Raw genomic sequence first — 6,532 nt, 5'->3', positions numbered from 1 at the left:
CATCGACTAAGTGGGGGTAATGTTTTCTCACTTGTCCAATCTCCATCCACTTTGCACTGCTTGGATTTGAACCTTTAAGCCCAACTCTGAGATGCTCAACGTATCCCTTGCGCATTATCCTCACCCTCATGTCCAACACTGTGTCTTCCTACAACTCATTAAGATATTCAGGTAGCAGGTCATCAATAGAAGGCAATTGACTTTGCTCTTCAGGGTCCTCAATCATTGAAGGTTCAAACAATCTCAAGCAATCTGCATTTACGACTAAGTAGATGTGCATGTAAGCTGGAAAATCAAGGTGAAAAGCATTTTCACCAATCTTCTCAAGTATCCTAAAAGGTCCATACCTGATAGGCTTCAGGTTTTTACCTTCACCTTACATCTTGTCCTTGCTGATATACAGCCAGACTTGGTCTCCAACTTGAAAACAATGCTCCATCCAATGCTTATCATGCCTAGCCTTGTATTTGGCCTAGCTCTTTTCCAGCTATTCCTATACTGCCTGGTGGATCTCCTGGATCTGTTCAATGAACCTAGTTGCCTTATCCACATCACCGTGTCCATCAACCATGGTATCTTTACCAAAGACAAAATCCAAAGGAGACCTTGGTGTGAAACCAAAACAGGTCTCAAAAGGAGATCTCTATGTAGAAGAGTGTTTGGCTCCGTTGTAAGCATGCCACACATAACACAAGTGTTCATCCCAAAGCTTAGGATGTTTGCTGCAATAACCCCTCAGTAACTGGATCACTGTCCTATTTACTACTTCTATCTGGCCATCTGTTTGTGGATGAAAAGCTGTGTTTTTCTTCAGTTTGGTGTCCATCAGTTCCCACAGACTAGATCAAAACTTCCCCACAAATCGGGTGTCTCAATCAGATACAATGGAAGTGGGTAATCCAAAATGAACCCAAACATGTTCAAAGAACAATTTTGCAGTCTTTTCAGTTGTAATTTGTTTACTACAAGATATCAAAATACACATTTTGCTGAACCTATCCACAAAAACATATAAGTAATCATGACCTTTCCTAGATTTAGGCAATCCTCCAACAAAATCCATGGAAACACTTTCCCAAGGGTGAGAAGGAACTGGTAATGGAGTGTACAAGCCTAATTTTCTGTTGCTGGTCTTGTTTTTAGCACACATAGCACACCCTCTTACATATCTAGAAACTGTCTCATTCATTTTTGGCCAATAGCAGAATCTTTGCAGCTGTGCAACTGCTTTACTTACCCCAAAGTGACCTGATATCAGAGAAGTGTGTGCTTCCCTAATTATCTTTACTCTCTCAGTTTGTGGAATGCAGAGTTTCCCACAATGATATAAGAGTCAGTCTTTTACATGGTAGTCCAGTTCTTCTACTCTTTTGCCTTGACTTAACGTTGCATATACATCTTTAAAGTCCATATCTTGAGCATATTGTTCTATGTAGATTTCATGTAGCACATAATTATGCTTAAGTATGGTAGATGCATTTATAATGGGTCTAGATAACATGTCTGCAACCTTGTTATGTATGCCATTTTTATATCTGATGACTAAGTGAAACTGTTGTAGAAAACCCATCCATCTGTAATGTCTTGATTGCTGCAACTTAGTTTGGGAGTGTAGATACTGGAGTGGTTGATGATCAATATGTATTACTGTCTCTTTGCCCATTAAGTAATGTTTCCACTTTTTCACACTCTGAACTAATGCATACAATTCTTTATCATATGTAGGATATTTAACTATTGCAGGATTAAAAGTCTCAGAATGATAACATATGGGTTTACCGTGATGTGTCAACACTGCTCCCATGGCATAGTCACTGGCATCAGTTTGGATCTCAAATAGTCTTTGTAGATCTGGCAGTGCTAGTACAGGTGTTGTACTAATCTTTTCTTTCAAGATGTCGAAGGCTTTTTGATGTTTGCCTCCCCACTGAAACACCTTATTCAATCCTGTTAAAGCATGTAAGGGAGCTGCAATTGATGAAAAGTTAGAAATGAACTTCCTCCAATATTGTGATACTCCTAAGAAGCTTCTCACTTCTGTAGCAGACCTGGGTTTAGGCCAGTTCACATGACTGCCACTTTAGAGGGATCTATTTTCAATTCACCTCCCCCTACTATATGACCCAACTAGTTTAGAGATGTTTTTCCAAATTCACATTTTGAGAGTTTAACATAAAGTTTTTCTCTTTTCAAAACATCTAATGTCTGCTTAACATGCTTTAAATGTTCTTCCCATGTTTTACTAAAAATCAGAATGTCATCCAGATACACAATAACAAAATCATCAAGAAAAGGTTTGAGTACATCATTCATTAATCTCATGAAAATAGCAGGAGAATTAGTTAAGCCGAAAGGCATAACCAGCCATTCATACAATCCCTGCTTTGTTTTGAAAGCATTCTTCCATGCATCTTGCTCTGCAACTCTGACCTGATGGTATCCACTATGCAAATCCAGCTTGGTGAAATAAACAACTTCTTTCAATTGATCTAAAAGATCATCTATGCGAGGAAGGGGATAACGATTTTTGATTGTTATCTTATTCAGTGCTCAGTAATCAATGCACATTCTCCACGATCCATCTTTCTTTCTCACCAAAACGATTGGTGACCCACATGGTGATGTGCTAGGCTTGATGAACCCTTTCTCGAGCAACTCTTGCACCTGCTTCTTGATTTCAACATTCTCTAAAGAAGACAACTTGTACATCCCAATGTTAGGCAAAGGAACATCTTGTTGCGAAATAATATCATGTACTATTCCCTTTTTGGGTGGCAAACCTTTAGGTTCTTGAAACAAGACATCATAATATGAAACAACCTTTTCTATATCAGCTTACTGTCCAGCATTACAGCCCTCAAATACATTGGTTTTATCAGGTTTCTTTTCCTTTACAATGATCAATAAGAATTGTTTGCATGAATTTATTATTCTTTTCATCTGCCTTGAATTTATGAGAGTATAATTATTCTTGAGCTTATGAGCTCTTACAAAGTATTCGATTCCATCTTTAACAAGTAGATACTTGTTCTCAGCTCTATAGAAAATAGCCTTTCTATCATACAAGTAAGGACTTCCTAAAAAAATTCCACATATATCCAAAGGAATTATATCTAACTCAACCTCATCTACAAATGCTGACCCAAAAGAAAACTTGAGTTTGCACTGTCTAGTCACTTGTAGTTGTGCTTTATCATTCAACCGTCCTAATGGGTATGGTTTCTTGTGAGGTGTAGTTGCTAATCCCAATTTCTTTACAATTGCTTTAGAAATTAGATTTACTTGTGAGCCACTATCAAACAAAGTATCAATCTTTTGATTTTTGGAAATAACTCGAATATGAAAAAGCTCATGTCTTTTTCTCTCATTTTCTTCATCAATAACAGATTGAGCAGAATTACTAGTAGATGCTTCGGAATTCTTACCTTTTATACCTGTGGCTACTATAGTTGTTTCATCTCCTGAGTCTGACCCCAAATCTTTCTGAATAATTGCAAAAATATTCTTCTTCTTGCCCTCACACTTCTTAGGTCTCAGCTCTGGATGCAGAATCCAACAATGCTCATCATCATGCCCATCCTTTTTACAGTGAGTGCATGAAGCTTTGGCTTTCTGTGCAGTGTTAGCCTTCCTTGATTTCCACTTCTACTTTCTTTTCTCCTTTCTCTTGCTTACAGTGGATTGGGATGGTCCCCCAACTTTTGGATTTCCATTCTTTCCTCTAGCTTCTAGATGAGTAGCTTGTACAGATACCTCATCTACACTAGTGGGATTAAACATGAGGATGGTGTGCCTCATGTAGCTGTGTAGACCACCAATGTACTTCAAAAGAGTCTTTGGTGAGTCTAATGAGATACCCAACATCAATGCTCTCTTTTTGAATTCTTGAGTATACCCTTCCACACTTTGCCCTTTTAATTGTCGAAGAGTTTTCCAACTCATCATGGATTGTTGCATGTAGGCCAATGGATTGAACTACTTTTTGATGGCAGAAACAAATTCACTCCAGACAGAGATGGTCTTGCCATGTCTTTTCATATCAGCTTGGGTTCTGCCTTCCCACCAAACCAAGGCAGTGCCTCCTAGGCGTAGGCTTGCCAGCTGAATCTTACTCTTGTCTGAGTCTATGTTTTGTACCTTGCAATACACATCAATTTGTCTAATCCAATTGTCCAACTTTTTAGCATTTAGCTCTCCATCATATATAGGCAAATCAAATTTAACATCTAGCTTAATCAAAGATGCTTTCTTATTATGCACAGGGCTATTAGGAGGTGTGAGAAAGCTTTCCTCTTTCCCCTTTCCTTTGGAGTGGTCATGGAAGTGAGACTCATATTCTTCTTTATCTTGTTTAGAGCTTGATGAATCCTCCACCTTATGCTTTCTAAAGTCTCTGTACATTTCTTCAACCATAGACTTTATAGCTAGGAAAATTTCTATGAATTGAGGGTTTGGCCCCACAGAACCTTCCTCTGACATTGTCTTCCGAGAATACACTCTCCCAATTTCAGGATTAGTTTCCACCAACTCTCCTTCTCCTAATTTGAGCTTTGATCTAGTAAGCATTCACAGCTAAACCAACACAAGCTTGTCTAACCTTCCAGCCTAGAGCTCTGATACCACTTGATTTGATAATCACCCTATGAGTGACATCATTTAAAGATTTATTGTTTAAAGGTATTACAGACTCATGTGCTGGTGTGTGTTCTGTGTTATTGAAGCAACGGATCGATCAGATTGCCAATACACAGACATATAAATGGAAAAACAATAGAGAAATACAGAAAGCAAACACAAAGACACAAGAAATTTTGATAAGGAGTTCACCCTATTCTCCAGGGCTACATCTCCAATCCATATTTTAGTGGTGGCCTTGTTTTATTGTGTCTTTAAGTAGAGAATTACAATACAGGGACTCAAAGTGAGTTCTCCCTAAGCAAATTTGCTTGGCAGGGTGGTTCTTGGATTCCCCAAGCCATTGGAGTGCACAAACTCTTCTTCTTCTGCCAGCGCTGTGACCTTCTGGTCTACAATGGCAAGAGCCCAATGTGGTGCTCAGCCCGGATAGATCCTATATGGGATGGATTGAATCTTCAAGCTCTCTGGTGTTCGATGCTGCCGCTAGTCAGCTCGGCGCTCTGTCTCTTTCTGCTTTGCTTCACTGTCTTCTTTCTCTATTTTCTGTCTCTCAGTGTTAAGTGCTCCTCTCTGGGTTCGCTGACTGACTCTCACTGTGTATTCTATCTCTGTTCATGGATTTTAGGCCATCCATTCCAATGCCTGTTTGGTTCCTCTTCCGCCTCTGTCGATTCATCTTCTGCAGCTACGCTTGGAGTTCCCTATTCGGCGTCATCATCAGCGCTTAGGGAGTGGCCACATGTCCTCCTCTAAACAGCGCCAGCCTGCTTCGTCGGTTCGTTTCTTCAGTTATGTTGTGGATGCGTTCTTCCTACACTGTGGCAGTCAAATAGATTTCAAATCCCTTCTAAAATGCGGCTCATTCCTTTGTCGATTCCTCTTCCTCCATTGGGGCTTTCTCAGCTGTCCGATCTGGGTCCCCCAAATCCAATGTCATATGCACGTTTCGTGCGGTTAACTTGCTCGACCGATAGCGCACGATCAATGACAATTTTCTCTCACCTCCACTTGCCACACGTCGATCGATGAATGGAATCACTCCGCTCTCATCCAGAACATCTTACCATTTGTGGGCACCCCGAGCGTAGGTCCCGCCTTTGTAATTTTAGCACTTTTCTCTTTTCCGCCCGTTATTCTCCGGCTTCCCATGCGTCCGAGTGGTCGGGGCTTCCCTATTTGGCCCTGTTCACCCAAGTGCTAATCGCACATCAAAAACCTCCTTATTTTCTCGATCCAAGGCTCCTAGGGGCTACTTTGACCTCCCGCACACTCTCCATGGGCCTCGGTCAACGTGCTTTGACCGAGGTCCTCGTTGTTCCACGCTGGCTGCCATTGCCACTGGTTCAGGGTGTTTTTGATCGCTGTTTTGGATTCTTTAGAGATTTGTTCCAACCTGATACAGTCATGGTTCTTTGACAGTCTTCTATGGATCCCATCCAGATCAGATGAGGAATTGATGGTGAGGACCACACTGAACATCGTTTCCAAGGATTGGGAGGTATTTGTCCAGAGCATATTGGGCAGGACGAGTCTTCCATATCAGGAAGAACTCTGGGCATCTATTCATCAAGAAGAGATCAGATAGCTAACCAAGGCATGGAGTCGTGGCATAGGGTTCAGAATCAAGAAGGAGGAATAAGAGGATGCTGCTCTAGCATCTGCCGGAAAGTAGGAGAAGAGGAAGAACAAGGACCTCTCCAAGGTCAATTGCTTCCATTATGGGGAATTGGTTCTTTTTGCGAACTAGTATCCTAGGATGAAGAGTAAGGGAGAGGCTTCAGACTCGAAAACAATGCCTGCAAAGGTGGAGAAAGAAGTCGAGGAGGATAACAATTGTGCCATGAGTGCTCATGTGCCACTTGAGAAGAAGTGGGGAGACATCGAGTTGTAGTCA

This window comes from Pinus tabuliformis, chromosome 7 (genome assembly GCF_031772625.1).
Source record: "Pinus tabuliformis cultivar Carrire ecotype Pingquan chromosome 7, CPIR1, whole genome shotgun sequence".
In the NCBI taxonomy this organism is placed as follows: domain Eukaryota; kingdom Viridiplantae; phylum Streptophyta; class Pinopsida; order Pinales; family Pinaceae; genus Pinus; species Pinus tabuliformis.
This window is presented reverse-complemented; position numbering follows the sequence as displayed.